The following is a 12,400-nucleotide window of genomic DNA, read 5'->3' as shown; positions in this document are numbered from 1 at the left end:
AAAGTCTCTGTAAACTTTCATGAAAATGAATTTTAAAAAGAAAATATTAAATCTTTATATTAATGAAATGTCATTTATAAAAGAATTAAAAAATATCACAGTAACAGGGAAAAATATTTGGCAAACACATATTTGATGGATCTAATCTCTAATATTTACAGAAAATAGCTCAAGGAGAAAAAGAAAAGCAATCCAGTTACAGCTTCTTCTGGTTTCAGGTTTAAAAGGTCAAAAAGGTCATACTTTGTGTTGGATAGTCTTTGTTGGGTCTTTTGATTTCTTTTGTTATGTAAGAGTTGTTGTTGTTATGTGCTGTTGAGTTGCTTGCGACTCATAGTGACCCTATGTACAACAGCTCTAAACTCTGCTTCGTCCTGTGCCAATCGCACTGTCTCCGATACACCCATCCCGATTACCCAAGTGACTGAATCAATCCACCTCATAGAGGGTCTTCCCCTCCTGTGCCATCTCTCCACCCTCCCAATCATGATGTCCCTCTCTGAGGACTGGTCCCTCCTTACAACATGTCCAAAGTATGTCAGAAGAAGCGTCAGGATCCTTGCCCCCAAGGAGCAACCCGTTTTAACCTTCTGCAGGATGAATCTGTTTGTATTCTTAGCAGTCCATGTACCCTCAATACTCTTCTCCAGCACCATAGCTCAAAGGCATCAATTCTTCTTCTATCCTCCCTAGTCATTGTCCAACTCTCGATGCATAACAAATGATTGCAAAGACTATGGCCTGGTTCAGAAATACCTTAGTCTCCAGAGAGACACCATTGCTCTTCAGTACTTTGGAGAGGTCCCTAACAGCAGATCTTCCCATTGCAATACGTCTTTTAATTTCCTGGCTGCTAGTGCCAAGAGTGTTGACTGTGGAGCCAAGCAAACTAAAGCTGTGAACAATCTCAATCTCTTCACCACCCATCCTGATGCTGCCAATTGGTCCAGTGGTGAGAATCGTTGTCTTCTTGATATTGAGCCTCAATCCATACTGAAGGCTGCAGTCCTTAACCCTCTGTAGCAAGTGCTTCAGGCCCTCCTCAGTTTCAGCAAGCAGGTTTGTGTCATCTGCATAACACAGATTGTTGATAGATCTCCCACCAATCCTGATGCCACATTTCTCCTCATAGAGCCCAGCCTCCTGGATAATATGTTCTTCATACAGTTGAAAAGGTATGGAGACAGGACACATCCCTGGCATATGCCCTTCCTAATTTTGAACCACGCAGTGTTTCCTTGCTCTGTTCTGACAACTGCCTCTTGGTCCAAGTATAGGTTTCGCATTAGCATGATCAAGTGTTCTGGGATGCCCATTCTTCTCAGAGTCAGTCACAGTTTGTTATGATCCACACAATCAAACACCTTTGCATAATCAATGAAACACAGATAGACATTCCTCTGGTATTCCCTGCTTTCAGCTAAGATCCATCTAACATTAGCTACAATATCCCTAATACCATGACCCCTTCTAAACCCAGTCTGGACTTCTGGCAGTTCTCTGCTGATGTGCTGTTCCATCAGTTTTTTATAATCTTCAGTAGAATCTTGCTTGCGTGTGAAATCAATTATATTGTTCTATTGGGTCACCATTCTTTGGAATGGGAACAAATAGAGATCTCTTCCAGTCAGCAGAAAACATTATTTATATCTTAAATGGCTGCTCATGAGCTTTTACAATTTCAGAGGTTACTCAAGAAACTAAGATGTAAAATACTAACTTTACAAACTATCTTAGGTCATTTGACAAAGTCATTCTATGAGACTATGAACCTAAGCCTTTTAATGCAGTAAACCAATCCTATGAGTCTTTTAGATAGGTATAGGAAGTTTCCATAACTGTGTCCCTACTATGTACTTTATGATAGATAAACATACAGGATGCACAGACATTTCTATGCATACACCTACTAAAACCACTTAAACTCTTTGCTGTTGAGTTGGAACTGGATTATGTGGCTTCATGGGATTTTCAGACTCTGGAAATGATATGGGAGGAGATTGTGCATTTTTCTTCCTTGGAGCATGTTCAATCAGTTTCAGACTGCAGACACTTGCATATTTTTGTTTATGGGGGAAGCAAAGCCCAAATAACAGATGAATTCTGTACAACCTGACCAAGATAAAGAAGACATTAAGAAGTATACAGGATAAAGGGACCACTTTGGTAATTGCTTTAGCCTATTTAGTTCTGTAACAGTGATAACCACCAAAAAATGTATTTGTGGTTACATAAGCAGATACATGAATGCACTATGTGTGTAGAAAGTACATGTGAGTGCATACAAACCTGCATTATGCTCATACATAAGCTTATCTATGTTGTTGTGTGCCATCAAGTCAGAACCAACTCAAAGGTGACTCCTCAGTGGGTTTTCAGATGTAATAAATTACATGGGAAAAGAATGCCCATTTTCTCCCATGGAGCCACCAGAGAGGTGCCACCTTTTGGTTGGCAACGCAATTCTTTACCATTAGGCCATCAGTGCTCCCTAAGTGTATCCATGTTGTCCACACCAAAACTAACAAGGGTTTGCAGTCTGAAATAGATTGAACATGCAATTAAGATGAATTACAAATAACTGGCAACTTGAATACAAAAGTTAGGGGGAAAAGAAGGATTAAAAGACAGAAAATAATTTTCCTAGTTAATGCTTGAGGTAGTTGCTAGCAGTGTTGTTGCTCATGACTGGGGAAACTGAAGCGCTAAGAAGAGATTGTACCAGCTGGGAAGGTATAGAGCAAGAACTTGAGACGAGGCTGTCTTACTTCCTAGCTTGTGTTCACTTCAGGGAATATTCCACTTCAGGGAAGGCTGGCATCTAGAGCCACAGCTATTGCTGTGATTATTTTCCTCCCTTGGAAGGCGGACTTGTTCACACTGGCCTCTTCTCAAAAAGTCTCAGACCTCACTCCCTTTTATGTTAATCCCTACCTATCTGATCCACTTTGACTGCTAATCCTCAGCAGATGATTGTATTAATGATCATGGCCATTGATTCGCTCATCTAACTCATGTTGAACTCTCTTGATGAGACTTTCCCTAGTTGTACCAATAGACAACTACGAAGAAACAAATTGTGTAATTACTGTGTGGTTAGTGGTGGTGGTATTTCCAAGTTAGAGTCTGTGATCTAAAAGGGAAACCATTTTGGTGATGGGGGCCAGGGGAATTAAGTAGCGGCCTGAATGATGAAAAGAATGTGGCTATGTGGGGGGTCAGGGAGCATGACTGTGGTAGAGGCAATGGCATTTGAAAAAGGCATGCAGAAAGGATCAGCAAGCCCAATGAAGGAATGGAGAGGAGACCAACATTGTGGAGCAACAAATACAGGCATGAACTTGAGGTCTTGTCTGGAGGTGGTGGCATGGGAGCAAAAATAGAAAGTTCACACTGGAATCTTAGTGTGCACTTAGCCCTGCTGTCCTGGATTCCAAATCAGACATATTATTAAGTTTGGGAATAGCCTGAAAAGATTGTAACATTATGAAAATCCCTTTCCCCTCCCCTTTCTGGTAGAAACAACAAAGTAATTCATGCTACCTTAGTTCAATCCCCCTCTCTATCAGTCTAATTAGGATCAAGGTGGATCTACACATTATTAAACCAGTTAACTACAGAGATCTGCCTTGTGTGGAGTGTGGACAAAAGAGTGGAGGAGACACAGAAAGGAGAGCTAGTGCTGAGTTGGAGCATTGGAAAAACAGGCATGGAGGGGGAGTGAACAGGAGAGCTGATGCCTCTGGGCTAGGGTTTGGAAGAAATTTCCATGTGGAATCAGCAAATGGTAGATCCAAAGTCATCTGGTCAAACCTGATGACCTCATATAACAGAGTAGAACCACTCTGTAGGATTTCTGGGACAGTAACACTTTATGGAAGCAGGTTGTCTCATTTTTTCCAACTTCGGCAAAATGCTACTGGAACATAAGATCCATCTAGATGGATCTTGTGTTATGGTAGCATGTTGTTGTTGTTGTTGTTAAATGCCAACAAGTCATAGGCAACTCATAATGACCCTATGAACGAAAGACCTGAACACGTATAACTTTCCTCGTTTCTCCAAGTTCATAGGGTTTCCAGAGGCAAGTTATTTCAGAAGCTGATGCCACTCCTGCTTCCAAGCTTGTTTTAATTGGGGAGCTCCACCAAACACTGTCCATGATGGGTGACCAATATCACATTTGGCACATCAGGCTCACAGTGTCCAGCATCACAGCAACCACAAGTTACCTCTGTACAGCAAATTGACAGAGCAGTGCTATACCACCTAGAAGAATATTTGACCAAAAACAATTAAAAGCAGGCCTGAGGGAAGCAGATTAAAATTGCCCACCTTTGGCTTGGTAGCATCACTTTCTGTTCATTAGGCCAACTGAGCTGTCTCGCTGTTGTTGTTGCTAACTGCTATTGAGTCGTAGGCAACTCATAGCGATCCTATGAATGAAGGACCTGAACACTTGTATAACTTTCTTTGTTTCTCCAAGTTCATAGGGTTTCCAGAGGCAAGCTATTTCGGAAGTGGATGCCACTCCTACTTCCAAGCTTGTTTTAATTGGGGAGCTCCACCAAACACTGTCCATGATGGGTGACCAATATCACATTTGGCACATCAGTGTCACAGTGTTCAGCATAAGCGCAAACACAAGTTACTTCTGTACAGTAAATCAACAGAGAAGTGCTATGCCACCTAGAAGAATGTTTAACAAAAGCAATTAAAAGCAGGCCAGAGGGATGCAGATTAAAATTGCCCACCTTTGGCTTGGTAGCATCACTTTCTGTCCCGAGGGCCCTACAGGATTTAAAAATTCCGGCATGCCCATGTGGTATGACCCTGGTGAACTGTTAGGCAGAGACCCCCAGTTCATCTGGCAAGTCCCATCTGCTGACACCCACTTGGGACGAAAAGAAAGGCATGAGAGCACCTAGAGTTCCATACCTGTCCCTCCTCGAGATGTTTGAGGCCATCACAACTCCCAATGTAAAAACTGACTCATAATACACAAGCCTGAAGGCAAGGCCAAGCATTTCAGCATTTAAAAATTTGGGCATGCCCATATGTGGGTGGACTGTTAGCCAGAGACCCCCCAGTTCATCTGGCAAGTCTATAGGAGTTAAAATATTTAGCTCCTACGTGGATCTTCACTGAAAGCAGAGTACCAGAAGAATGTCTATCTGAGTTTCATTGACTATGCAAAGGAATTTGACTGTGTGGACCACAAACTGTGGCTAACCCTGAGGAGAATGGGAATACCAGAACACTTGATTGTGCTTATGTGAAACCTATGTCTCTGGCGCAGAGTCAGCCAGCATTTGGGCATGTTGGAATTGTAAAATACTGAAATGTTTGTCCATGCCTGTAAGCTGAGGGCTGAGGGCCAGTGTGTTGTGAATCTCTGTTCAAGCTTGGAAGCAGGAGTGGCATCCACTTCCAAAATAGCTTGCCTCCAGAAACCCTATGAACCTGGAGAAAGGATGAAAGTTATACAAGTGTTCAGGTCTTTTGTTCATAGGGTGGCTATGAGTTACCTACAACTCAACAGCACTTAACGACAGCATAGAGAGAGATGAGTTGGCCTAGTGGACAGAAAGAAAGTGATGCTACCAAGTGAAAGGTGGGTGATTTTAATCCATGGCCCTCAGGTCTTCTAGGTCATATAACCCTGTTCTGTCTACTTGCTGTACAGAGGTAACTTGTGGTTGCTGTGATGCTGAACACTGTGACACTGATGTGTCAAATGCCATAATGGTTATCTATGGTGGGTAGTGTTTGGTGGAGCTCCCCGATTAAAACAAGCTTGGAAGCAGGAGTGGTATCCACTTCCAAAATAGCTTGCCTCCAGAAACCCTATGAACCTGGAGAAAGGATGAAAGTTATACAAGGGTTCAGGTCTTTAGTTCCTAGGGTCACTATGAATTGCAGGTGACTTGATGGCATGTAACAGCAACAAAACCATGCTACCAGAATTGCCACCAGTTGGGCCTTGGAGGTAAGTGCAAGATGAACACGGCAGTGTAGTTGCTAAGTGTTAGGATGCAGTGACTCTCCAAGTAGTCCCAAAGTTAACCATGAGGAAGTGGAGATGGCCCGTTTCTCTGCTAGTAGAGGTCTGGCTACTGAACTGATGAGTGAACACATAGGACAGATATGTCAGGAGACATTTAGACGATTAGAAGGTATCCTTGGCATTAACTTTATCTGCTGCAATATGTTCTTTTTTTAAATTTTATGCCACAAATTAGATTCTCATTTAAGAATATGTACATATTAAGTGACATTAGTTACATTTTCCACAATGTGCCAGCACTCTCATGACTTTAATTCTGGTTGTTCTGTTTCCATTCATCTAATTTCCTTTTCTCTGTTTAGCTGATATCCACTTTTAATTTCTGGTTTAAAGTAAGTGTTGGCCTTTGGACCTTATTGTTTGGAAGAGAATAATACTCACAAGCCTTAGTTACCTAATGCTGCTTTATAAAAGAAACTTCACAAGTAGATGAGTTTAACCAACTGAAATTTATTCTCTCCATTTCAGAAGCTGGAAATACATATTCAGGACACTAGCTCTGGTACCACCAGCTGCTCTAATGGAAAAGGATGGACAATCTCCTCCCATGCAATTAACTGCTTCTGAAAACCCGCTGGAGGATCAGTTATGGGTCAGTTCTGACTTGATGGTAGACAACAGCAATAGCAGCTCTGGATAAAGGCTTTATCCCTTGTCAGATTTTTTAGGTGATCATTGTTTCCTTTCTCTGTGGACCCAGCAACCGTATGTTTTGGCATCAATCTCCCCTTTGGTCTGGAAGTTGTCAGCACAGGAGCCCTGGGTGCAAAGGATGCGTTCTCCTCCCAGCTCTTCATTTTGTGGTACTGAAGTCTCTCCTATTTTATCACTTTAATATCTTTAATATTTCAAAAGAAATTGACTGAAAATACAGCCTTTTCCTGCAGATTGAATCCTGCCTCATTAATATCATAGAGGTTAGGATCCACAAAAAGTAGGATAATTACATAAGATTACAAAACAGAGGATTATTATTTCAGATGACAGAAATGGAGGATAATTACATAATACTGAAATCACAGCTTGGCCAAGCTGACACAATTATTTAGGAACATATTTAAATTCATAACATTCACCTTTTGTCTCGGAAATACATGTCATTGCCATATGTAAAGTGTTATTATTCCATACTACCATCTAAAAAGTTTTGAATGAACTCCAAGTCAAAATTACACCCTGGGGCAGGATTTCTCTTCATCTGTGAACATGTGAAATCTAAAATACAAGTTGTTTGCTTTCAAATTGCAATGGTGGAATAGGTACAAGGTAAACATTCTAATTACAATTGGGAGAAATTGGAGGAAAAGAAGAAATAATAGGCAAAAGCAAAAGGACCCAGCCTCAATGCCCTGGTGCTCATGAACATCAGTCCCATCCTCCAGAATTGACTTGGTGAAGGTGTGACTTTGTAGTCTAAAACACTCTCTGAGACTTCAGAAGTAACCCTAACCCTACGTTTTGAGACCCTAGAGGTTGTGGCCTTTTTTGCTTTGAGGTAAGGCAGCTCTGTTTCCTATGTTCCTTATATCAGATTTCTCTTTCTAGTTTCTTGGCCTCGGGGCCCTTCAACCTCTCTGGCAAGTGCCTAGTGGCACCTGACTATGTCACTAAGCTTCAGCCAGACATTTTCACAATATTCAGTCTTCCAGTTCATGAACATGAAATATTTTTCCATTTGTGAAGATCAGTTTTAGTATAATGTAGCTGTTTTAATAGCTTTCATTTTATAAATCCTTTACTTCTCTGGTTATGTTTATGCCGAGGTATGTTATAATTTTGGAAGCTCTGGTAAAGACAAATTCTTATGAATGGTAGTTTTAAATTATGCAACTAAACTGCTGATAAATTACCCCAACAGTCATCCCCTAAGGAACACATCTGCTTCCTACTGCTATAACTTTTGATCTTTTTGATGGCAAAGTAGGCAAATTGTCTCTGTGCTATTGGAAAGGAGGCCTAGAGGTTCCCTCTTTTGAAGCCTCAATTTCTTTACTGGAATGTAGGAATGTTGTTGTTGTTGTTATTGTGTGTTATCTAGTTGCCTGTGACTCATAGTGACTTTATGTCCAACAGCCCTAAACCCTGCTCTATCCTGTGCCAATCTTATTGTCTCTGACACACCTACACTCATTACCCTAGTCACTGTATCAATTCATCTCATTGACAGCCTCCCTCTCATTCTTCATTCTTCCAGCTGTGGTGAAAGGTATTGAAGAAGAGTATTGAATACATCATGGACTGCTAGGATAACAAATACATTTACTTTGGAGAGGGTGAAACCAGGCTGCTTCTTGAAGGCATGCATTCTGAAGCTCTGTCTGACATATTTTGGGCATTTTACAAGGAGGGACCAGTTCTTGCAGAGGGAAGAGAGGAAGTCCCTGGATGAGATGGACTGATTCTATGCCTGGGGTAATGAGGGTAGGTGCATCAGAGACAATAAGATTGGCTCAGGATAGAGCAGAGTTCAGACTTGTTGTACATAGGGTTATTATGAGTCACAAGTGACTCAACAGCACATAACTATAGCAAACAACAGACTGATGACTGAATCTAGGGCTGCATTTGTTAATTGAAACATATCAAGTGGTATTCTTTTGGTTCCTGGAGCCTTATTTTTTTCCAATGCCTTCAATACAACTTCTCCTTCTTACTTCATTACCATTGGTTTCTACTCACATGGTTGTTGTTATGTGCCATTGAGTCACCTGTGACTCATAGTGATCTGATGTACAACAGCCCTAAACCCTGCTCTATCCCTTGCCAATCTTATTGTCTCCAGCATGCCTATTCCCATTACCTCAGTGACTGTGACTGAAGTAATCCATCTCATTGAGGGTTTTCCTTTCCTGCACTGTCCCTCTTCCCCCCCCCCCAAGCATGACATCCCTCTCCAAGGACTGATCCCTCCTTGCAATATGTCCAAAATATGTCAGACGGAACTTCAGAATCCTTGCTTCCAAGGGGTAGCCTGGCTTCACCCACTCCAGGATGAACTTGTTTGTTCTTCTAGATACTTCCTGAAAATTTTCAATGTCTGTTAGTTCTTTCAGGTATAGTAGTTCCGTATATTCCCTTTGTCTTCCTTTAATGCTCCTGGGTCATTCAGCATATTGTCCATGCATTTTTCAATACTGAGACTTGAGACTTAAATTTGTTTTTCATTTCTATTAGCTTGAGAAATGTAGAGCAAGTTCTTCCCTTTTTATTCTCAATTCCAGCTCTCTGCACACCCCATTATAATACTTTGCTTTGTTGTTTTGAGCTGTCTTTGAAATCTTTTGTTCAACTCTTTTACTTTTGCACGTCTCCCCTTTGTTTTGGCTTCTTGATGCTGCAGTGCAATTTTTAGAGTCTCTTCTGACATCTATTTTGGTTTTTCCTTTCTCCTCAGTCTTTGTAATGACCTTTTTCTTTCACCATTGGTGATACCTTTGATACCATCCCACAACTGATCTCGTCTTTGATCATTGATGTTCAATGCTTTCAACCTATTTTTAAGGTGATTTTGAAGTTTGGATGGAATAGATTCAAGATCATATTTTGGTTCTTGTGGGCTTATTTTATTATTTTTTTTTGCCTCAATTTTAACTTGCACATGAGTAATTGACAGTCTGACCCACAGTCTATCCCTGGCCTAGTTTTAGCTGCCAATATTGAACTTCTCTGATGATTTCTTCCATAGCTATAGTCAATTTGCTTCCTATGCAGCCCACCAGGTGAAGTCTGCGTGTAAAGTTGTGATTTGTGTCTTTTAAGAAAGGTATTTGCAATGAATAAATAATTGAAAATAAAAAATTTGGTCATTCTATTTCCAGCCTCATTTGTATCACCAAACCCATATTTTCCGACTACTATTCCTTCTTCACTGTTTCCAACTTTTGCATTCTAGTCACCAATTATCATTAATGCAACTCTATTGCATGTTTGCTTAATTTCAGACTGTAAGATTTAGTAAAAAAATTTCAATTTCTTCCTCTTTGGCTCTAGATGTAGGAGCATATATTTGAATTATAGTCATACTAAAGGTCTTCCTTGTAGGTGTATGGATAATATCCTATCATTCACAACATTGTAATTGAGGATTTAACTTGAGATTGACTTTTTGACTATGAATGCAACACCATTCTTCTTCTGTTTTTCATTCCCATCATAATATACCATGTGATTATCTGATTCAAAGTGGCCAAAGCTAGTCCATCTCTTCTCACTAATGCATAGTTGTGTTGATGCTCACGTGTTCCATTTCTTTTTTTCCCACAATTTCTAAATTTCCAACATTCAAGCTATGTACATTTCTTGTTCCAATTATTAAATAATATTTGCCATTATTTTTCCTCATTTCCTCTGACTTCCAATCTGGACTCTACCACTACTTGTATATACTTCCACCATCTTCACTCCTTTACTGTTCATTCATAGGGTTTTCAGATAAAGAAGTGAATGGCCAATTCGGCTTCCTTTTTTGTCTTTATCTGGGAGCTCTACTAAAATCTGTACACAACAGGTAACCTTTGTGGCATTTGACACACCAGTGACATAGCTTTCAGGATCACAGCAACCCACAAATTATCTCACTATAGCAAAGTAACAGTCAAGGCTGTACCATTTAAAACAATGTTTCCTCCAAACAAAACAAACTGACAATTATTTTGTATTCATTGGGTCGCTATGAGTCACCTGTGACTGGACAGCACTTAACAAAACAACAACAACAATAGCAAATCAGTCTTCACACCAGACCCTCAGGGCTGAGGCCTTTGGGCCCAGTCAACTTTTAATCACAAAGGCCCACCCATTGGGTTCCAGTTGATTTAAATAAGAGGCTTCTAGTCCACAACTGATTGGTAATTAAATAAAAACAACCAGATAACTAATACCTAATTGTTAATTAAATCAAATTTACCAAACAACTCATATCCTGATTATGTAAACCATCTGATGATGTTTTTGTAAAATGAATAGTCACTTTATGTTTCTTGTAAAAATTATTTGCAATGAATAAATCATTGATTGCACAGAATTCTACCATTCATCTCCATCCTCATTTCTGCCACCAAGTACATGTTTTCCTACTACTGATCCTTCTTCCCTGTTTCCAACTGTTGCATTCCAGCCACCCACTATTAATGCATCTTGCTTTCATGTTTTATCAAATACTGACTGCAAAAGTTGGTAGAAATCATCTTTGTTTTTTGTTCTTTGGCTCTGGTTGTTGGTGAAAATATGTGAATGATAGTGGTATTAATAGGTCTTCCTTGTATGTGGATGGATATTGTCCTGTCACTCATAACATGTATTTCAAGATGGATCTAGAAATTATCTTTTATTTTTCTTTTTTCAATTGAGATTTTATTGTATAAAGAACTTGGATTTTCATTCACTCATTGTTGCACATTTTCCTTCCTGTCCTCACTCCCCTGAGTCTGCTTTTTCCTTTGGAAAAAAAGTTCTTTTCTTATTCTGCAGTGCCCACCTCCCCGATCACTTTACTATGCCACTCTTATTCTGGACTCTTGTGATACTAATAATACTTAATCATAGAAATTATCTTTTTATGATGAATGCAAACCTGCTTTTCTTCACCTTTATTTCTGGCATGTGGTTGTTTGAGTCAAAATGTTCTATGCCAATCCATTTAATTTCACCAATGTCTACTATATCACTATTTATGTGTTCCATTTCTTTAACAATGTCCAATTTTTTTACATTCATACTTTTTTATTCTGACATTTTCTTTAATATTTTTCTCAGTTATCCCAATACTGAAGGCCTAATACTCAGTAAAACGACCAGATCAAAGACAGAGAATCCAAAAGGCCAGTTAACCCTCCCTTGTACATAAGCAAGTAAACAAACAAGCTAAGGAATATAAACAATTGGCGGCAGCATGCCAGGAACTTGAAGAAGCTGTTTCTTTATGAAGTTAATGTTGTAAAGAGTTGCCACTCATATGTTCATATATCTAAAACATAAAGAAGATACTGCTTCAATTGTAGGGTTGCTATGTTATTGTTCTATACCATCAAATGATAGATGACCCTTTAGTTCATTTTCAGAGGCAGTAAGTCACACGGGGGCGAGGGGGTGGAGAGTGCCCATCTTTTTCCCACAGATCAACTGGCAGATTTGAATCATGATCTTTTGGATTGGCAGTGCAACTCCTTACCACTAAGCCACCAAAATTCCATGTGACTGTGAAGGCAGATATTGGAGTGATGCACTCACAGCTTAAGGAATGCCATGGCGGAATATACCCTGAAGAGACCATAGCTGACATCCAAGCAGATATATGCACACCCATGTTTATTGCAGCTTTGTTCACAATAGCAA

Source organism: Elephantulus edwardii, unplaced genomic scaffold (genome assembly GCF_000299155.1).
Source record: "Elephantulus edwardii isolate Elephantulus edwardi_28Jun2011 unplaced genomic scaffold, EleEdw1.0 scaffold00144, whole genome shotgun sequence".
NCBI lineage: Eukaryota > Metazoa > Chordata > Mammalia > Macroscelidea > Macroscelididae > Elephantulus > Elephantulus edwardii.
This window is presented reverse-complemented; position numbering follows the sequence as displayed.